We start from the raw sequence: 23,035 nt of genomic DNA, 5'->3' as shown, positions 1-23,035 counted from the left end.
CATTATGTAAATGAAGCATGGGAAATTCAAATCCTGGCTTCATTTACAACTTCGATATGTCGAAAAAGGGATGTAGTTTAGACATACCCTACGAGAATAGCAGCACTGCAGACAGCTCTGAGTGAAAGCTGAACTTTAGGCCTGGGTAAGGCCCAGGTCCAGCGGCCAAAGACGAGCCACAAGCTGAATACGAGAATTGATAGCACCCTAGACAGGGTCTATCAAGAACCTACCTTCAGAACCCTGAGACTACCAGACAGAGCGGCAGCCTGAGGAAGTGGCCCAGGGAATAATGTAGTAGCAGATGATGGAGACTCGTAGCCGACACCTGCTACTTATAGGGTCAATGGGCTGGGACCCAGAGATGTGGGTGGGTCTAGGTCCCCTCCCCCCAATCCTCCAGCAGGCAAGAAGAAGCCTGGTCCCAGGCCAGATACTAACCAACATTTCCTCTGCCACAGACAGCCAGGTAGAGAGCTTACCCGACACCCCGTGGCCATAGAGCGGTGCTCACAAATGAGCAGACCCTGTTACAGGGTGTCTACTGATTTCAACAGATTTTGGATGGGGCCCAGTGTGTGTGGCCAGTATATTATCTGAAAGATATAACATTCAACGTAGTGGAGGTAATAATAGTTTTGGAAAATTTGCTAGGAGTGGAATTATGTAGTAGCACAGACATGAATTATATGGACTCGACTATTGGCATTTCAAAAATAGTTATGATTGCTTTGGGAAGGAAATTCTTATGTTGTGATCTGAGTATATATAGACTTAGTCACCACATTTGGCACAACTTCTCTTTACAAGACAATTAAATTTTTCTTGACCTTTGCAGAGGAAACATTTTACATTGACTGTGTTTCCCTCACATTTCTTCAGATTTTTTCCTTTAGTTAAGCTAGGAGTGCAGAGGTGTCAAATGAAGGTTAGGGATGAGTGCACATGTATAGGCAATGGATGGAAGGAGGGAGGTAGCTGAGGTTAAAGAACTGACAAGTAAAGTGTAGACAGGGAGCTGAATCACTTACCTGCTCATTTCCCTGCATTTTTTTAAGGCTTGCATTGGTGGGATATGCTGTCCAGCAATCTTAACTCAATGTTAACACAGCTTCTTTTGTGGGAATATATACACTTAAATATGTGTATGTATTCTAGAAATCATATGCACTGATAATTAGAAGCCTCTTTTTACAATGTATACAGACCCCTCCCTCTCCCACAAAGAACATACCCGTATTGAGGTTCATTTTCTTTTGGCAAAACAGTGTGATAGGACTAGAACATCATCTCAGTTTGCTAAATGTTCACACTACAGTACATTGTTGTTTGGTACCTTATGACAAAAATGGAAACTCTGCTCTTTCAAAATGGCAATTGTAACTGTGGTGCATAAAAGCTGCAATTGCAGGCCACATTTTTTTCAGGGCCCTCCAGAACTGATTCAGAATGGTAGTTGGGGGTGAGGGGAGAAAGTACTTCATGGAAAGCTGCAAACAGTGCGAGAGCCACTTCAAACTTCTTCCCAGCCACTTCAAAGCTTCTTCCCTCTTCTCAGCTGCGCTGCCAGGGTAAGCTCCCTCCACAAGAGGGAGGCAGTACAAGTAGCAGGCATCGTGAACACATGGGGAAGCAGAAAAAGATAGCTCCTACTCAAATATAAATGCTGACAAGCAGCAGTAATAGCCTTCAAGAGGAAGATAACTGGCAGTAAGGGAGGAGAGGAAAAAGGAAATCTTGTCTCCAGTAGCCCTTCACTGTGTCAGTATCCCCTCTGCTGAGTGGGGTGCCAGGCAACAAAGGATAAATACATATTTCCCCTTAGAAGGAATGACAGCAGCAGATTCCCTAAAGTGAAGTGTCTTGGAGAAGACAGGAAAGCACAGTTACAAGCAAAGGAAAGGCTCAGACTTCAGATGGGCAGAGAAAGGGTACGTCTACACTACAGCGCTAATTCGAACTAAGCTAATTCGAACTAACGCGTCTAGAACTAAAAACTAGTTCGAATTAGCGTTTTGCTAATTCGAACTAGCAAGTCCACATTGAGTGGACTCTGAACAGGGCTTAAGGATGGCCGGAAGCAGTGCCGGCAGGGCATCAGAGGAGGACTTAGAGCGTGGAGATGCTGTCTCAGGCTAGCCGAGGGCTGCGCTTAAAGGGTCCCGACCCCCACCCCGGACAGACAGTTCTAAGGGGTGCCCCGCTTGCAAAGCAGTCCTGGCTTGGATTACCCGGACTACCCACACTGGGCACATCACAGCACTCGGCCATCAGCCCGGCTGCACTTGCCGCAGGCTGCCATCTGGGGAGAGGGAGCAATCGGGGGGCTGCAGGATAGCTTCCACCCCCAGAAGCCCACAGAGCCAGCCCAGTCCTCCCCATCGGGGGCTCGTACCCCATTCCTCCCTCACCTCCTTCCACTTACCCTTCCCTAGCCCCCCTTCTTATTGATGTACAAAATAAAGATAACGTTTCTTCCAACATTGACTCTGTCTTTATTGAACAAAACTGGGGGAGACTGGGAAAAGGAGGTGGGAGAGGGGAAGAGAAAGGCTGGGAGAGGGGAGGGCAACTAACATGATCAGGGGTTGGGAACAGGTCCCAGATGAAGAGAGGCTACAGAGACTGGGACTGTTCAGCTTAGAAAAGAGGAGATGGAGCGGGGACAGGATAGGGGTCTCTAAAAGCAGGGGTTGGGTGGAGAGGGTGCATTCATAAATGTTCTTCATGAGTTCCCATAAAGAAGGACTAGAGGACACCAAAGGAAAGGAATGGGTAGCAGGCTTGAAACTAGTAAGAGAAAGTTGTTGTTCTTCCCAAAGCAAATAGTTAACCTGTGGAACTCCTTGCTGCAGGAGGCTGTGAAGGCTACAACTAGAACAGAGTTTAAAGGGAAGTGAGATCAAGTCATGGAGGTTGGGTTCATGGAGTAGTCTTAGCCAGGGGGAAGGAGTGGTGTCCCTGCCCAAAGTTTGTGGAAGGCTGGAGAGGGATGGCACGAGACAAATGGCTTTGTCACTGTCTTCGGTCCATCCCCTCCAGGGTCCCTAGGGTTGGCCGCTGTCGGCAGACAGGCTACTGGGCTAGATGGACCTTTGGTCTGACCCAGGACGGCCATTGTAAGCTCAGGGCTCAGGGTCGGGGGTCTCAGTGGACCCCCTTGATTTTCATGCACACCTGCTCCTGGGTGGCCAGGCTGGCAGCTCTCCTGCCCTAGACGGCCACTTTCCTGTGCCTAGTTCGGAGATCGTGGACGAGGTCCACGATGTCCGCACTAGCCCAGGAAGGTGCCCGCCTCTTGCGGTCCAGGGCAAGCTCCCGGGAGCCGCCAGCCTGGTCCCGGGAAGAGGGGGTGGGCTGGGGGACATCGGGTGGGAGGCTCGAGCCGTGCCAGGTGCAGGGTCTGCTGGCTGGGTGCTGGCAGGCTTGCACCTGGCACGGGCACCGTAGCCAGCCCGTGCCCCTTTAAGGGGTCCGGGGCCGGGAGGGGGGCATAGAGTTTCCCTGGTGTTGGCCAGAGTGGCCACCAGGGAAACCTGGGGAGGGCTAGCCTCCCACTAGTTCGAATTAAGGGGCTACACACCCCTTAATTCGAACTAGCTAGTTCGAACTAGGCTTAATCCTCGTAAAATGAGGATTACCTAGTTCGAACTAAGCGCTCCGCTAGTTCGATTCAAATTCGAACTAGCGGAGCGCTAGTGTAGCGGCTATGAATGTTAGTTCGAACTAACGTCCGTTAGTTCGAACTAACATTGTAGTGTAGACATACCCAAAGAGAGGTGGAGTCAGGTTTTTTTCAAATAAAGTGGCCTTTTTTTTGAAAAAACTTCACTTACGTCTAGACTGTCACTGAGTTCTTTTGAAATTAAATTGAAAGAACGTGGCAATTTTTTTGACAGTGATAAACCTCATTTTATGAGGAAGAATGTCATTTTTTGAAAGAGTTCTTTCAAAAGTAGGCATTCTTGAACACAAACAGGGCTTTTTCAAAAGAGAGCATCCAAATTGCCTGGGTGCTCTCTTTTGAAAAAGCGGATCACTTTTTCAAAAACAGTGGTGGCTGTCTAGTTGATCTCTTTTGAAAGAAGCTTTTTTAGAAGATTATTTCGAAAAAGCTTCTTTCAAAAGAAGCATGTAGTCTAGACGCACCTTCATGGAGCTGGAAAGAGAAGAGGTGGAACCACCCTAGAACCAAATTAAAAATAGGAGGGAACATGGGACAGAAAAGAGAGTGGAAAGGGGAAGAGACATCATACCACGGCGAAAGAAAACAGGGATGGACCACAGAACAGGGAAAAAATATGAAAGACAAAGAAGGATAGGAAAGCAGATGCTGCTTATTTTGAAGGAAACAGAAGTAAGGAGAGATGAGAATAGAAAGAATTTATAACTAAAAAAAGGAAGCAGAGTGTTAACTAAGCCAATTATGGGGGTAGATCAGGAAAGCTATCTTTGGAAGCTTCACGCACTATGCCAGGTGCCAGCCAATTTAGCAGTTATGGCTTGACGGGCATAACATTTACAGTATCTCTAATTTTTACCTCCCTACTTGAAACACTGAAGTTTCTGTATCACTGAACAAGCATTTGTCCAGCAGACATAGTAATTAATTTAACTGGAAGAAAATTGGCTAAACTATTGATCCACATGTCCCATCAGTAAAGCAATCCTAATTATGTACTCAAGAGTCCAATAAGTGCCATGCTGATAACAGGTACAGAAATTAGTAAAAAGATGACAGTCCTATAGCTCTCCAATAGGGACAATGACATCACAAAGCCCCGGCATTTGGCTTTTGCCAATGTGACTTTCTATGTCAAACGAGTATGGAAAGACACCTTCCAGTTTGCTTGGGTTATAATAAAAAAAACAAAAGGTCTTAACTTGTCTCTTGAACAGAAGAAGAAGATGGAGTTTCATGGCAGCCTAATCGCTTGCCTCCTGAGCTGTTCAAATAAACTTAGCATTTAAGTAGGAACTTGCATAAGTATGGTTCAGAGACTGTTTTCATATTTTATTAATTGTTTTGCTTCCAGAATGGGGCTGTTACTCTGCTTTTACTATCCAGTGCGGAGAGTGCTTCAAGCCTTTGTCGATCTTGCTTTATGAACAGTAAATTCCGCTCTTAAATGTCAACTTCACCAATAAATACATTAAAATCTTACCCAAACAGATTGTTTCAAGAGATTATAAAATGTTTTGCACATTTGATGTGCAATAACATTCCCTAGTGCTATTTATCTTGTTATTTCCCTCTAATTTGACTAGACTTGAAGCTTGAGGGTTCATCACAGACCAAGACCACATCAAACACCATGCACTTCTGATGAATACACACTACTGAGACTAAATATAACACATGCCACTCTCAGATGCACACTTCCAATTCCCCATACACTGAAACCAGTAGGGTCTTCTCAACAGCTGTTGGGGATCTCCATAAAGTGATGTAGCCCCACCTAATCTTCTAGGGCACAGCAGGGCAAAAGTCAAATTAAGCTACACAACTTGAGCTACATCAACTGTGAAGCTGAAGTCGAAATAGCTTAATTCGGCTTTTGACGCCATCTACACAGCAGGAAGTCGAAGGAAGAACATTCGTCCTTCAACTGTGCTTACTCCTTGTAAAATGATGTTTACAGGAGTCAGAGTAAGAAGTCCTCCAGCTCACCATTATTGTGAAATAATGGCTTGCCGTGTAGACACACTCTTTGTTATTTTGGAATAACGCTAGTTATTCCAAAATAACGCTGCTCTGTAGACATACCACTATATACTTGAGAGAGAATTTATAACTAAAGAACTCCTCCTAAATGGTAAGAGCTAGGACTACCAAATTTGGTATGCAGCTTCCTCTTACAATAACTTTAAAGCAAGGCCAGGGTTTGGTTTTGCCAGGAAAATGTTGTGCCTGGAATGGGATTGGTTCTTATAAAACCATACCATGCCCCCTCCCCCCCCCGCCCATTCATGTGGTAACATTGCTGACTGATCCTTTTGTCAGGGAGCAAGGGGAAAGTGCACTGTTTGCTGCATTCCTGATTCTGGCTGGGGAACACAGATGGCCGACAAACCTGGACCTGCCCCAGCTGAGGGACATGCACCCCTCCCCTGGCTGTGACCTGTGGAGCTGCAGAGGCCACGGAAAGGGACTTCTCACTTTGCCCCAAGATACTGTGGTGGGAGAGAGGGGTAGGCCTCTCTCCCCAGCGCAGCTTGCATATTGAACCCCTCCTCCCAAACTCCACCCCAGAGCAAGGATTCCAATAAAGCATGTGCATTTTCATTTTTCCAAAAAACAAAAATTAATTGAGTTAAGGACTGGAGTAAAGCCAGGTAAATCTTCTAGTTACAAATAAAACCTGCAGCGTCATTGTAGTCTGAGCCATCATTTTTTTAACAAAAAGGTAGTCCCAAAGGACTACTGCAGTAACCATAGGCTCAGACGCTCCTCAGGGTAAATCTAGTTCAAACCTTCTTCTAAAGAGTTACTCCCATTGCCTTTAGATTCCAGCACTACTGAGTCAGCAATAATTTTCCAGCCACTCCCTACAAGGTTCCAACACCTGATAAAAGTATGGGGGCAGCAGCAGAATTCTGTCCCCCTGTTACAATCCAGCTAGAGGCTCAGCTGAAGAGAAAATCATTACTCTAGGGTGACAGCTCCTCCAAGAAGAAGTGAGATGGAGCTCTGGCACTTAAAGGGATGTTGGAAATCAGCAGTTTGTTTCTTGGAGCAAGGGAAACACCACAACGGAGGTAGAGAGGAATGATAAAAATGAAATTATTGTGCTGCAGTCCCTGCTTTGAGGTAGTGGTGGGAACAGATAGGGTGAGGGAAACACCCTCCACTAGAATATAAAGCAAGAGGGGGAATAAAAAAAGCTTTAATGCTTCTGGAAATGCAAAAGCAGGAAAGAAATACTGTGTTGCACTGGCATAATGGAGACTTGACATCAGTGTGGCGCTCCCGAACTCTGCCCTCCAGACTTCCTTCTTTTTATACAATTGCCCATCACTGTGGAGTCTGAATACTTGCACAGCCTCAAGTTATGTTGGAGATGGAACAAGTACCACACTTCTGCTGGAGAGTTCAGAGGGATTACTGCCCCCAGAGACAGTTTTCAACTGTGAGAGCTGGAAATGCAGAGTTGTCCTTGGAATAAAGGGCTAAATTCCATGGTGGCCTTCATAATGGTGTTGGTTTCAAGTGGAAATGCTGGTATAACTTATACACTGAAGGCACGGTAGTGTGTGGTTGTAGCAGAAACTGCAACCAACAGGAGGATATCATATGAAGTGCAATGACAAATGTACACACATTTTACTGGTATGTAACTTGCACCTCCATTGATATCACATCTGAATTTGTCTCTATGTCTAAATGGTGTCTCGTTATACAGTATGTGTAGTACTTCATATCGGGGAGTTTTCTCTCAGGAGAGGGATCTAAGCTGTCTGTCTTGTAACAACCAGCTGCTAGTAAAAAATGTTACTCAGACTAACTCCTCCCTCACTCTATGATTGATAGTCCAACATCATATAAGTCTGATATGCAGGTTAACAGTGAGCTAACAATGCAGGCCAGTCCCAGCCCCTAAACAGGCACTACCCTGAATTTTACCTGTCTTAAAAACAAGATTTAATACACAATACTCACTGGTTTTAAAGTGAACTTGTCACTAAGCAGTTGTTCCCTACAACATTCCTTTTACCCACCACCTCATGGCATTTTTTTCACGGACGTCTCTTCCTGTGGATCCTATTTCACTGAGGCACTGTGGTTTTAAAGGGAATAGCAGTAGGTTCTTACCTGGCCCTTTGGTTCACAAAATGAATAGGACCCTATGGAGCATTCTTGTTCAGGGTAGAAGCAACAGTAGAAAGTATAGCAAACCCACTTTTCTTTAGCAATCAGGGCAGCAGCTTCTGTCCCTTGTACCACCTGGTTTGACCACCATTAAGGTCTGGTCTAAACCAAAACTCAGACCGATCTGGTTATATTGTGCAGGGCAGTGAACAATTGTGTGCACTGTGCAATGTAGTTAGGCCAACCTAGCCATTCTTCTTCACCCTCCAGACTGGAGACACAGCTAAGACCACATAATAATTATTCTGCAAACATCTCAGCTTCATAGGTTAACGACTTCAATGGAAAAATCCCCTTCTGTCAGTATAGGAAACAGCGCAACAACTGCAGCATTATAGCTGTGCCATGTTGTGCAGACATACTTTAAGAGACTGAAAAGTTTGTCACTGTTCAAGCGACTACCAATTTGCCTCTCTCTCACCCCGACTGCCTCTTACTTTCACCATCTTAGAACCTTCTTCCCAGGTTTCAGTGAAATGATTGACTGAATAACGTACTCTTCTAGAATCTCCTACTCAGATCTCAGTGACATCATTAACTAAATGACCTACTGTTCTAGAATGTTTTTTCCAGATGCGTGTTGCAGCACCATCTGCCATTTTTGACCTACTTCTACAACTGATCAACAAAAAAAGTGACTGCCCCCCAGAGTTGTCTGAGGCCAGAGGCTTTGAAGTAAAAACACGGCAAAAGGGCTCATGGATTCTGGTCTAGCCACTACTGCATTGCCTGGCAGCCACTCAGGGTTACTGCGGCTATTTAAAGGGATCACAGCTCTGGCCCCTGCTGGGGTAGCACTGTGACCAGAAGCTTTTTAAATAGCTGCAGCAACCCCAGGTGGCTCCTAGACAACCAGTGGCTGGGTTGGGAGCTGCGAACCCTTTAAAAAGCAGCAATTTAAAAGGCTTGTGGCTCCAGCCCCTCCCAGGATAGCACCTTGACCAGGAGCCATTTAAATAGTATCCTGCTGCCTGAACCACTGCCTGGAAATTCGGTGGCAGGGGCAGCAGGATATAACTAGAAAGTGGCAGATGCAGTCTGCAGGCTGGATCAAAGTGTTGAGAGGGCCGGATCTGCCCCTCGGGGCCATATCTTGCACAGCCCTGTGTTAACAGTTCAGTAGAGAGCTTTGAGCTAGTCCCATTTCAAAGAGGACCAGATCAAAGCACTCTAATGGATTGTCAAGGTGTGTCAACAACCTGGGCATGGAGAGTTACACCATGGAAGACTCATGCAGGATAAATCACAACCCGGCTTGCTGTGTCCTAACCTAAACAGAAGGCCATATGATCAGCCCATGTGTCCTCTGCCCAATGACCTGCCCTGCCTTGCACCTGCCCGGAAGTGCTGTACTCTTCCCACTCCACGTTATCTGTGAAGGAAGGGGGCTCTGTCCTTTTCTGCTTGTGCCTCCCCCTGCTCATTCAGCTGCTTTCCCTGGCAACCAGGTGGGGAGTAGGAAGGATGTGCTTCTGACTGAGAGTCCGGCTGGGACACTGAATATGCTGTGTGTGTGTGTGTCCTATCCTCAATAGCAGGAGCCAGCCTGCTGCCACCCCAGCTGCTAAGAACAGATGCTGAACGAGTCAGAATGTCCCCACCACAGCATGTTCAGCTTCTGTCCCTGGCAGATGAGTCTGGACAGGGAGAGGCCCTCACTCCTTACTAGCCAGGCTCTCAGGCAGAAGTGGCTCTGTCCTGTTTCCTGCCAGGCTGCCAGGGAGAAGGGCTGAATGTATGTGTGTAGGGTGGGGCTCATAGGAGGAGGGGAGAACACAGGGAGAGGACAGCCTGTCCTCCTTCTCTGCCTCAGACAGGTCAAGTTGGGGGGGGGGGGGGGATCTTGCCCCCCCCCCCACATATTGCCTGATAGACTGGAGTTTGTTATGTGCTTTCATTGCACAAGGAGAACGATTGCTCCTAAGCCTTAGTAATAATAAATTGAGAATTTTGGTGTCATTAGCTCCCTTTTACTGATAGGAATCTAAGGCACAGTGAGGTGGACTGATCCACCCAAGGTCACACACAGTAACTGACAGAGTCTGAAATAGAATCCACGAAACAGATCCTCCATCGGGGCAAATCTGTACAGCACCATTGATCCGGCCCAAGGTGTCTTATCTGATTACTACCGGGGACTGGGAGTTAACACTGCCTTTTTATGGCGCTTCTGCAGCTAGGGCATCTATTTCTCCTTGTCTAGAAGGACAGACTTTACTGGTGTTATGGAAATAAAGAGGAAAAGAAGTCCCAGTCAAATCTTATGTTTCATGTATATTTTTATCCCACTACAAGTCTGATATTCTAGAAGGTTTGTCATTCAAGGGCTGACAAAATTAAAGTTCTAGATTTCCCCATTTCTAAATTTTGATTGATCAGAATGATCGATTTGCATCCAAGTGCATATACAATATATACAAATGAAGCGCAGCATCCAATACCATATTTCTCACCTGCTAAGTGACCTTGGGCGGGTCATTTCCCCTCTTGGTGCCACAGTTGCCCCACCTATACCATATAAAGCACTTTGAGATCTACAGATGGAAAGCTCAATATAGGAACTAGGCATTATTATTAATTTATTTTATACTAGGGATCTGAGAGGTTAACTGCAAAGCATCACTCTAAATGGGTAATGCTTACCAGTTTTGATTAACTGGTAACCAGTGGGGGCTGGAGCAGCTCCCCTCCTGTCAATGGCAGAGGAATACGCCAGCCCCACATGGGGCCCATTGCAGATGGGGCTGGGAGCTGGAGCCCCATGGGATGGGAGTGGGCTAGAGCAGTCCCCAGCCCGGATCCTACTTAGTTGGTTAACCGGTTACGCATTAGGTTAACCTAATGTTCAACCAGTTATCTGATTAACCAAGATTTTACATCCCTATTTTATACAGTGCTTGGCTGTTCCCTCTGTCTATATTAGAAGGTGTCTCATGAACAGCTATTAGGTTAAAGGGGCACTAGCAAATTAAACTGTTTTTCCCTAGTTACAATAGTAGTAACACATTTGTAAATCAGTTTCACTCTGTGGTTTCTAATGAGGTTTGACCTTTACAGTTTGTTTTTGTATGTTATTCCCTGAGCACATTGAGAGAGTTTGCTGACACTTCTGGTTGCTTGACGCTCTCATGCTCCCAGTGTTATTTCATCTACCTCAGAAGTTAGTGGAGTCTCTCCCCTTCATTCTGTAACAATACTAGGTGAGCAGAATAGCAGCTTCAATTGGTGTGGTGGACAAGAGGACCTGAACACACTGACTATTTGACTGGGCAACAAAATGGCAGATGAAATTGAATGTTGAAAAATGCAAAAGCAATGCACATTGGGAAACATAGTCGCAATTATACATACAAAATGATGAGTCTAAGTTAGCTATTGCCATTCAAGAATTAGGGTAATGGCCTGGCACCCAACCTCTCACAAATACCCCCTTCTGGTCAGGTGTGTCTGTAGTCTTTAAACACCTGGCCCTGGAGTCGGGCCATAGTCCTAGGGCTTCCTCCCTGAAGGCAATGGTTTGGCTCTTTCTGGGCCCTTCTGGCCCCAACTGGGCCATTAAGTAGTTCAGATACTCTTCTGAGGCCTCATCACTGCCTAGTTGTAGGCTACATTCCCTGTGTCCCATGGGTGGTGGTGGTGGTGGTGGTGGTGGGGAGATGCAGGCCCACCCATTACTCTGAGTCCCAGTTCCGGGACTCTAATAATAGCAGCCGCATATTGTTATGTCCCTTTAACAAAACTGCTTTCAGTTCCCTGAGACATTCCCTGCAACCCCTGCTTTCACAAATGCTTTACCCTTAGCTCAGGGCTCTTCTGTATTCAGGCACCAGCCAGGAACACCATCTGCACCTCTTTCAGCTCCAGCAAGGAACTGAACTCTAATCTGTTTGCACTGCAGCTCCTTTTATACTAACCTACAACCTCCTGATTGGTTAGCCCCTAGCAGCCTCTCTTGATTGGCTGCTTCCTGAACAATCTCTCTAGGTTGCTTGGAGGACTTAGCTCCATGGCTCCTTTCCTGGGATGGGTGTGGCAGGATTCTGAGTCCTACAGCAGGACATCTCTGGACCTGGTCAGCACCATCACACTGAGATCCTGGAATTATTGAGGACGTGTATCTGAAACTGTCTTCTTAAGGTACAGCAATAGTCAAAAAACCTAACAGAATGTTAGGAACCATTAGGAAAGGGATAGATAATATGATGCTAACATATAAATCCATGGTACACCCACACCTTGAACATGGTATGCAGTTTTGGTTGCCTCACTTCAAAAAGATATATTAGAATTAGAAAAGGCACAAAGACGGGCGACAAAAATTATTAGGGGTATGGAACAGCTTCCACACGAGGAGAGATTAAAAAGACTGTGATTGTTCAGTTTAGAAAAGAGATGACTCAGAGGGGATATGATAGAGGTCTCTAAAATCATGAATGGTGTGAAGAAAGCGAATAGGGAAATGTGATTTACTCCTTTACATAACACAAGAAATAGGGGGTCACTCACGTAATGCATTTAAAAGGCTTAAAAGGTTTAAAACAAAATGTTTAAAACAGCTATCCCCAATTAGTCGATCGCTATCGACTGGCTGATTAAGGGGGTGACGACAGTCAATCTCCGTCGCAGTCCCACGTTTTCCCCCTTTCCCGTGTGTTTTGCTGCAGCAGTCGGGTGCTTTCACAAACCATCAAGTGAACTCAGAATACAGGCTGCAGGGGGCTGTAACCCCAGGCTGATTGGCTGATTTGCTGATGCCTTCCTAGCGAGGGGTGTGTGTGGAGGAGGGGGGGTTGTATTTTCTTTGAAAGGTATTTAAAGAGACAGGGAGGTGTTGAGAGGGGTGTGGGCTGGCTCATTGCTTTGAATTGCTGCTAGGTTCCTTCCTCTGATTCTAAAGAGGAGTCAGCAGAAAACTGACCTGAACAGAATCTGTGTCTACAGCACAGAAAAAGTTCCAGCAATGCCTAATGGGTCAACGTGCTTCCTTTCCATAGCCAGCCAGAAGAGACTATATGGGGGGAATCCCCCACAGCCCTCCAGTCCTTGCAGGCTCCCAGCTGTAGCAGCAGGCTGGGGGAGTGGGCGGAAGGGAACTACCAGGGATGAGGCTGCAGTAACTTCAGACAAGGAGGGAAAGTGCCTGTGACTTCCCGAAGACAATCCAGTCCCTTTGTGGGGTGTTCAGCAAGAAGAGCATGCGGCTGAAATAGTTATGACATTGGCAGTTATGTGCATGTGTCTGTATGATGGGGAGCTGTCTGAGGGACCATCACAATCAGCGCTTTTATCAGTATCTCTCAGGAAAATAAGGTCTATTGGCAAACCTCACATTTGCCTCCCTTCTGCCCCCAGTCCCATGGCCAAGCCTCTGTTCCATGTGATCCCGGCTTCCTTTTCACTCCCAGCTCTCACTTCACCTGCTCCTTCCTCTACCCTAGTGAGCATAGAGCCCCATCTTCCACAATCCACTTTCCCTTTACTGACTCTACTCTCCATTTCACCTCCCCTGCCCTGTTTCCCTCAAAGCTTCAACAGAGCCGGTTTCCCTGTGGAATTGATTTGGGCTTTTTAAAAATACAATGCATGCTGAGGTTTCTTTTTCTTGCAGTGGAGTGGATTTGCTGAGGGGGAAAATGCAAAGCTCTGCTTCCCACAAGCATTCAGGGGTTTTCTCCATGGCTTGAGGCTTGCTCAGCACCCCAATCCCCCACTTGGCCTCAGTACTCCCCAGCCTGGAGCCCCCTCCCCAAGCCAGCATCCCCTTCTCCACCCCCACCTGCACCCAGATTCTCTCCCAGAGCTTGCACATCTCACCCTTTCCCTCACTCAAATCCCTCATTCCTGCCCCAGAGCCTGCACCCACCTGTCTCAACCCAGTGAAAGTGAGTAAGGCCTGGGGACAGCACGTGATGGAGAGGGGGAGAATGGGGTGGGTGGGGCCTTGGGGAAGGGGTGGGGTAGATCTTGGCTTGCCCTGAGATTTAAAAAGTGATCTTGGGTGTAAAAAAGTTGGAGACCACTGGTTTAAAACAAACACATTCTTCTCATAATGCACAGTCAACCTGTGGCCCTCATTCCAGGGGGTATTGTGAAAACCAAACGCTGACTGGGGTAAATAAATTACATAAATTCATGGAGCATAGGTCTGTGTCTGGCTACTAGCCAAGATGGTCAGGCACACAACCCCATGTGCTGGATGTCCCAAAACTCTGACTGCCAGAAGCTGGGACTGGATGACAGGGGATGGATCACCTGATAATTATTCTTTTCTATTCACTCCCTCTGAAGTCTCTGGCACTAGCCGCTGTCAGAAGACAGGGTACCATTGGTCTAACCCAGGATGGCCATTCTTATGTTGATTTTATCACCGAATTCAGCTAAGGAGTGTGTTTTCTCTGGTTTAATTCAACCTACTTACACTACTCTCTGAGCTTCTTTCAAATCCTACCTAGCCCACAGTCACCACCAATACGAGACCAGTTGCAATTCTCCTCTCACCCAATCCTTTTTCCAACTCTAAAACGTCTGTCAACATTCACACACATGGGATTTTGAAATCCTTGACTCCCCTCCTGCATGAAATTGGAACCTGTATTCCCACTGATGCATAGAACTGTGGAAGCCTCCTTTACTAGGGCATGAGATCTTTGGGCAATGTTGCTGACCAGGTCATGAAATTTTTCGGGTCCTAGCTAACAAAACATGGGATTTTTGAGGTATCTTGCCCTTCAGACTATATTATTTGGGAAGAGGCTCCCTATGAGACAATTTTTCTTGTTACGGTCAAATGCTTAGTATGAGGTTCTTCTTCCCACTGACTGTGGTGATCAGAGAGGGCAAGAATAGGTCTGAAGGTCTTTTTTATTATCCACTGATTTTCCAGCAGAAACTTCTCTTGTCCCTCTTGAAGAAGATGTGTAGGTGGCAGCAGCATAGGCTGTAGGGTACTCCCGAGAAATGCTTTCATGGATCTTCCTCTATAAGCCCATATGCAGTCCCAAACAGGAATTTATAAAAGTCTTCAAAGCACCAGCTTGGAGTATTGATCTGCCTGAAAAGTACATCTCAGCAAAATAATAATAATAAAAAATAGAACAGGAAGTCATCTGATGAGGGAGGGAGTGTAAATAGGCCATGGTATAATAATAAATCTGAGGTGACAAGATCCTTGTTTAAGCCAACCAAAACTGCGAATGGGAAAGACTAGAGAGACAAGGTGGGTACGTCAATATATTTTATTGAACTGACTTCTGCTGGTAAGAGAAACAAACTCTTGAGCTTATACAGAGTTCTTCCAGACATGCAGTACTCTGTGTAAGCTTGAAATGTCATCGCATCAACAAAAGTTGGTCCAATAAAAGATATCACCTCACCCACCTTGTTTCTCTCATCCCAACACAGCTACAAAAACACTGCACAAGACAATGGGAAATTTTCTCTCATGAATATGGGAACCTCTAGAAATCACATACATTTTGTAAGGAATTGGATAGGGTACTGTATTCTATGGGACAGAATCAAAATGGCTCCTTTGTGTGGTGGATAGCCTCCTTTAGATCACACAGTTGAAGCTTCTGTAGATGGAGTTTATGAGTACTATATCTGCTGTTGACATGAAGTGCTCCATTTTTATGATGTGAAGCATGGGGGGAAATGTTGGTGATCAGATATGTGACATTATTCTGTGACAAAATTATTTTTGTTATTATTAAACTGTACCTAAACTATTCCTTTACATAATATATTCCCTCCACAGTGTTTCCAGGTCCTACTATTAATCTCTTCATGTGGAAAAGTCTCTTCCTCTAGCACCTATCACATTGCATGAAGCACCTTCTGTTTAATATGAAAAGGTTACTCATATTCAGTCAAAGCCACTGACAAACTGAACATTCCTAATCACTTTATAATTGGATTCTTTTTTAGCATGGTTTGTGTGCGTTTATCAGCAAAGCCCATATCAAGAGAGGTCAATCAAAGCATTCCCTTGATTCCCACTGCCCTTTTCACAACTGAGATTGCGCACTTAAACTCTGGCGACCAACACTGTTCTATACACAAGCTGTGGCTTGTGGTAACATTTACTTCAGATGAAATGTTCTCATACAAGAGTGACAGAATGCCCCAAAAGTCTGGCTTGACTATGGGGGCATGGCAAAAGAAAATGCCATGGGCAGATCTCTTACAAACTTGTCTTGTTTCTTTTTGATCAAGTATACTTTTCTTTTTTTATTTTTCTACTAAGAAATAAATTGAGCTTCTGAAGATATTATTAACTTATTGAGTAAACATTCAGTATAAAGGGTATTTCTATGAAAAAAGGGTTTAGTCTCTCAATTTACTATGCAACCAGAACAGGATATCCTACTTCTTATACATAAAAGGATCAAAACGAAGCTCTTCTGTAGAGTTTCAACAACAATAATTAACGATTATTATTAGTAGTAGATTATTAGTAGTAGTATATATTATGCAGTACTATCTGGGAAACCCAGTCATAGACCAGGAGCTCGCTGTGTTAGACATTGTACAAACACAGAAGAAAAAGTTCAGACTAATAGTAATTAATTATAAATAATAATGCAGTATTTTATTAACATTAATTTAGTAACCAACACTGTATACTGTTAGGTGAATCAATATTTTAATTTCCACTTTACAGACAGTGAAGTGAAAGCATAAGGGAGTTCATGTGACTTGCCAAAGTTCAGACCATAAATCTGTGACTGGGCTGGATACATTATGCAGAACTCCTGACGCTGAATCATGTTTTTTAATTCACTGATTATGTTTCCTCCCTATTTTCTTGCTGGGTTTCCATATGTGAGCTTGATGGAGCAGAAGGGCAAAAGCTCATTTGTGGGTTTTTTTCCAATATGAATATAAACTGTGAAAGCAAGGCCTCACAATTCTTATAACTTTTGAGTTTTAAACAGAAGGTGTGAGACAAGTTATGTCCCTCTATGGATATTAGATTCCTAGTTAAGAATGTGTATTATAAAAAGCAGGTCAGTAAGGGACAGCAAATAGTCAGTAGAGTTCACAATCAAAAGGCAGGACTCTTATTTCAAGGAGAACTTCTAAAAGGCTAACACAATGGGTGTGTCTAGACTACAGGGTTTTGTCGACAAAAGTCCACTTTTGTCGACAAAACTATACCTGCGTCTACACTGCCGCTGAGTTCTGTCAACATAATGTCGACAGAACTCAGCAGTTTTGTTGATGGCTGTACACCTCATTCTACGAGGAATAATGCCTTCTGTCGACAGAGTTCTGTCGACAAAAGGTGTTATTGCATCTACATTGTCCTTTGCATCTACACTGTCATGTCGACAAAGCAGCTTGCTTTGTTGACAGAACTGGATGTAGTCTAGACGTTCTTTGTCGACAGAAGCTTTGTTGATAGTATGGGTACGTCTAGACTACAGGGTTTTGTCGACAGAAGTTTTGTCAACAGATACTGTCGACAAAACTTCTGTCGACAAAGAGCGTCTAGACTGCATCCAGTTCTGTCGACAAAGCAAGCCACTTTGTCGACATAACAGTGTGGACGCAAAGGACAGTGTAGATGCAATAATGCCTTCTATCGACAGAACTCTGTCAACAAAAGGCGTTATTCCTCGTAGAATGAGGTTTACATACGTCAACAAAACTGCTGAGTTTTGTCGACGTTATGTCGACATAACTCAAAGGCAGTGTGGACGCAGGTATAGTTTTGTTGACAAAAGTCCACTTTTGTCGACAAAACCCTGTAGTTTAGACATACCCTATCTGTTGACAAAACTTCTGTCGACAAAAGCCTGTAGTCTAGAAGTACCCAATAAGACTATTTGTGTGAGCTTTTCACTGATGTGAATAAAAGTTTCACAATCTGACCTTATATTTTCAAAATGCAACTCCCATTCATATCATGTGACTTTGTGAACAAAAACATGCACACAAACTAAAGCACTTGCATGCTATGTGCTGGTGACAGAATTTACACCTGCAAAACCCATTTATCCAATAAAGTCCTATTGATGCAAATTCTCTCACCTGCTCACAAAATTTCTAGTCATCAAAAACTGTGCATGCAAGTATTTGTTACATACAATCACACATACACAAAAAGATGGAAATGTAATTCTTTGTTTCAAGTACTATCGAAAATAAATGTTTAGAAAGTAGGCAAAGAGGAAATCACTGGGGTCGGCAGAAATCTGAATCCACTTCCTAAGAATACCCCAACATACTGTACATGCACAGAAAAGGTTTCCTATTATCTTCTTAGTCTAGGTGTTACCAATTTAGCTTTATTTATCCATGGGACAAAACTGCATCATGATATCATAAGTTTTGTGTCATATTTCTTTGTCATTTTGCTTTGCAACATGCTAATGATGCATTGGAATATTACAATATTGCATTATACCACAAAGCAGCATTTTTATGTGAAACATATCTGGAGCTTTTCAAAGGCAAGCTCAGCTATGTCTGTGCTACAAATGTTCATCAATACAAGTTACCCTAGCATAATGCCACCACAGTTAGTACATCACTCATGTGCATGCACACTTGGTTCCTTGCACTGGCGCTGTGCATACTCACCAGGAGTGAGTGTGTCGATGCATTGTGGGATACACACTGGGTATATATCTGAGACTACATCTAAACTACACCCCTCTGTTGGCACAGGGGTGTAGTTTAGACATAGCTTCGGTGTTCCATTCCCCATCATCTGGCACCCTAGTCTTGTAAGATGCAGGACAGATTTGTGGAAAATAAAAGTGTTGTTTGAATTTCAGAACAGGCAAACACATTTCATGCTCAAACACTTTAGTGAGGATTCAGTTCCCATTTACAAACTTTACTGCTGTGCAAGTTCAAGTCCTGAGGGTGCCGGACCATAGAGGTCCAATCAGTATGTGCAACTCTGATCTCCAGTGGCTTGAGAACTGAGGGTATGTTTACACTACCACCCTAGTTCGAACTAGGGTGGTAATGTAGGCAACCGGAGTTGCAAATGAAGCCCGGGATTTGAATTTCCCGGGCTTCATTTGCATCTTGCCGGGCGCCGCCATTTTTAAATGTCCGCTAGTGCGGACTCCGTGCTGCACGGCTACACATGGCACGGACAAGGTAGTTCGGACTAGGCTTACTATTCTGAACTACCGTTACTCCTCGTTTCACTACCTAGTCCGTGCCGTGTGTACTATAGATACACTACAGCTCTGCTCAGATTATAGACTGTGGAAAGGCAGCAAAGATGCACAAAGTTCTAACATCACAGATACCTGCAACTCTGCTCTGATAGTTTTGGTTCACACGTACTTTCTCTCCCTCTTTTGCTAGCATTAGTCTGTAAAAGAGAGTTGCTAGCCAAACATCGTAGGCTGAGTTAAAGGAAAACAGCCATATGGAGCTAGCACAGTGCCAAAATCAGAGACTATCTCAAGCTGTATCTCAAAGGTAATACAAAATAATAGTCATGAAGGAAATCAGATTCCAGGCCATGGGGATTGTTGTACCTCAGACCACTGGGAACTCCTTAGAAAACCAAGTAACTTATTAGTGAAATGTGTAATTATGAGCTTTAATTATTATGTCTTCACTTTAGGAGTGACAACTGCTAGAGCTGGATGAAATTCTTGGTCGCAACCATTTATATAAAAAAAATGCTGTTTGGGGTTGACTAAATCATTGTGTGAATGTGTGTTGATTTTGACTAATTGTATCCTCCCAACCAAAATACAAATTTAAAACAAACTCTTTCAACTCAGAGTGACTTTGTTTTGACATTTTCTTCAGTTTTATAAAAAAACCAAACAAACTTATTTTACATGCCTCAGAAATGTTTTTGTTCAACCCAGAATGATTTTCCCCCTTGACTTTTCAGTTCTCTGAAAAAATTCAAGAATTTTTCATGAGAGGTTGACCCAAACAACTTCTAACCCAACATTTCAGTACGGCAAGAGAAGTGAAAAATCAATTATTCACATCGTTCTAGGGATTATGCAGCACTAACCAAATTCACAATATCTTATCCCAAAATGCACTGAGGCCCAAATCTTCAAAAGTGTTTAGGCATCCCAGTTTTGATCATCAGAGTATGGTCACCTTATCTGAGCACTTCCTGCCTGTCACTCCCACCTCACCCCCACTTAGAACCAGCCCTGCTCCCTACAGGTCCCTATCCTTGTATCTGCACAGGAGGGTGTCAGAGGCCTGCTTGCATTTACCCTATATTGTCTCTCTGCTGGAGGAGTTCCCATGGGGGCTATTCCAAACCCTTGATGTTGTATTTATACCATCAGAGGAATATATGTAATAACCCTGGCCCAGAGTAAGAGACAGCCAATGAGAGGGCAGCTTGATCTGGGGAGCAGGCTTGGAATCTGAAGGGGACAGTGTAAAGATGGTCAGAGAAGGAGGTGAAAAGAGATTGTGCTGAGGTGAAAAAGAACTGTTCTGAGGAGGCTGTGTTAGAGAAAGACGGACTGTGAATAGGGCAGTGTGCAAGGAGCGTATGAAAAATGAGGCTGACCAGTGGAATGTTTATAGAGGAGCATTCTCTTTGGGTGCCTAGGGAAGAGCTGTGGCTTTTTGGGTGCAGAGCTATTGTTTGCAGGTGGGTCTGCTGGAAGTAGGTCTGGTGATCATAGCATGAAAGAAAAGGAGCTTTATAAGCTGGAGAGAGGCCAAGGTGGGACAACTGGGGTGAAGTGGTACTTTGGAGCCAGTGGGACTTTGCCACCTTGTATTCGTCTTTCCTAGGAATTGAGGGACAGGCCCTGGCTTGACCCGCTGGAGTCGAGAGGCACAGAAGGGGGTAAAAATTGTACCTGGATGTGGTCCTTTGTCTTAAGTGTACACATAGACTTAGAGCTCTTTAAAGATTAAGCTGTTACTTGGTACCATTATTTCTATTTTCTATCTTTATTTTCTTTGTAACCATTTTAAGATCTATATTTGCTAGCAGTTAAGAAATAGAGCAATAGCCATTGTAACCATATGATTTATAAGCTTGTTTAATAAACCTGTAACTGTTTAAGTTTTAACCTGACTCCTTCAGTTGCTGTAACAGAACCAAGCACAATTTAAAAGAACTTCAGCCGGTCATAAGGGACAGGTATAGGAAGAGCTTGGGCGTTTTGGATCGTGTCACTCCCAGGTGACAGATCCGTTGGGGCATCTCTCAGTCTTCCCTAGACTGCCCGCTGCGAAGGGATCCTGTATCCTAGCAGTTGAAATCTGAGATGTAATAAGCTCTTCCTATAAATTCTGGGGCGTCTCTCAGCCTGTTGGCTGCCCTCCGCGACGAGACCCCGGTCCTAGCGGTAAAGACACGGACATTAAACTTCGAACTAGCTACTCTGTGCCGCGTGTAGCCGCGCGGCACGGGGTTCGAACTGACGGCATTTAAAAATGGCGCCGGCCGGCTTCATGCAAATGAAGCCCGGGAAATTCAAATCCCGGGCTTCATTTGCAAGTGCGGTATGCCTACATTACCCTCCTAGTTTGAATTAGGAGGGTAGTGTAGACATACCCTAATTCACTTACAGCCAATCAAATACTTCTCCTTCTTGAAGACTTCAAGAGCTCTTTTATCACCATCAGTATCACCACATGCAAAGAATGGAATTTGCCATTGCCCTATAGATGATGGGGTGTGTGTGGGGGGAGTATCTGACATCCCTAAACTTTGGATAAATTCTTTTGTATATGTAATAAGAGATTCCTTTTGCTTGATCCAGGTAATGCTTCATATAGTTTAATTAGAGCTGCTCAGGTAGCTGTGCAACATGTTTGTGGACAGATTTTTGAGGATTAGTTTCATGTTTCATTTCTGATTATGTTCATAGGCCTAGATTGGCAAAAAGTGTCCACTCCACTGTTCTCTCATTCACCCTTGTTCGCTCATACAGAATTCACATGCTTTGCAGACATTTCTTTTCAGTCAGAGGATAAGAGTTTGCCACCATCCTTACATTTTCTGGAAGGCAAAGGAGAATGTACTTTAAAAAAAAAGCCTTTTTATCTATTGGGTAACCATTAGTGATGCCTCAGTATTCAGGGATCATTGTCTTCCATAAAATGATTGCTGCAATCTTGTGGATTCACAGGTGACTGATGAGACCAATCCATGATCCACAGATTTTGTCACCATTGGGGGCAAACATTTTCCATGCTAAGGGCAGACCTGGATCATTGAGTTGGGTGGCAGCGCATGCTTTTCTCCTTTCCCATTTCTCCATTTCCTGTTGCCTCTGTTGGATCTTAAAATACTGGGATCTTGGCCACCAGGCCCTTTTCTATTTTGGCTAGTCAAGGGTTTGGGTTTCCCATGAGTTTGTCAATATTGGCTTTGAGGGTACCACTGAAGCACTTTTTTCCTGCCCCATTGGCTATGGTTCAGTTGTCACAACATAATCTGCTTCAGGAGTCAATTTTCTGACATTCAAAGAATATGATCAGCCCAACGGAGTTGATAGTGGAAGGTGTTAGCTTCCGTGCTGGAGATTTTGGCATGGGACAGAATAATTGTTGGTATGTCAGTCATCCAAATTGATTTGGAAGATCTGGTGGAGGCACTGTTGATGGTATTATTCAAGAGCTTTGAGGTGCCTAATGTATATGACCCTGGTTTTGGCACCGTACAGGAGAGCATGGATAACAATGGCCTGGTACACAAGAAGCTTGGCTTGATTCTTGATGTCATGATCTTCAAACACCTGAAAACTGCACTGGCAAATTGAAGGTGGTGTTGAATTTCCTTGTCAATGTCAGCTTTCTGCAACAGAGAGCTGCTGAAGTCAAGGACATGCTCTCCACTCTCCGGGGTCTCTTTATTGATCTGAATGATGGCATCTTGGGTATGAGAGTCTGATAGGGGAATACTTTAGTTCTTAGTGTTGAGTGAAACTGATTTGGTTGTAGGCCTCAGAAAAAATACTATTTGTTGAAGATCTTCTGAGTGAGCTCACAGGGCACTGTCAGCTGCATATTGGAGTTCAATAACTGATTGAGTGAAAGTATTTGTCTTGGATGACTGAGGTTGAAGAGCTTGCCATCCATTCAATTTTGGACAATAAAGTTTGGAGGGAAGCTTATCAGCAATGAGAAGGAAAATGACAGCAAGGAAGATAGAGAAAAGAGTTAGAGCAATGACATGGCCTTGCTTTTTTC

General features: G+C 44.4%; 1 protein-coding gene across 3 annotated transcripts in view; it reads right to left on the bottom strand.

Annotated features, from left to right (window-relative positions):
* Nucleotides 1-23,035, bottom strand: part of LARGE1 (LARGE xylosyl- and glucuronyltransferase 1) — a 499,616-nt gene that overhangs the window by 447,645 nt on the left and 28,936 nt on the right. The window contains exon 1 of one of the 3 annotated variants that reach the window (XM_089781534.1): nucleotides 7,661-7,677. The exons of the other annotated variants lie outside the window; for them this stretch is intronic. The gene's annotated coding sequence lies outside the window, so the exon portion shown is untranslated. Of the gene's footprint in view, nucleotides 1-7,660; nucleotides 7,678-23,035 lie in introns of those variants that run through there. 3 annotated transcript variants of the gene reach the window in all.

Source organism: Pelodiscus sinensis, chromosome 1, assembly GCF_052426305.1.
Source record: "Pelodiscus sinensis isolate ZL-2025 chromosome 1, ASM5242630v1, whole genome shotgun sequence".
In the NCBI taxonomy this organism is placed as follows: Eukaryota; Metazoa; Chordata; order Testudines; family Trionychidae; genus Pelodiscus; species Pelodiscus sinensis.
The sequence above is the reverse complement of the archived record's forward strand: the minus strand, read 5'-3'. Positions and strand labels throughout refer to the sequence as shown.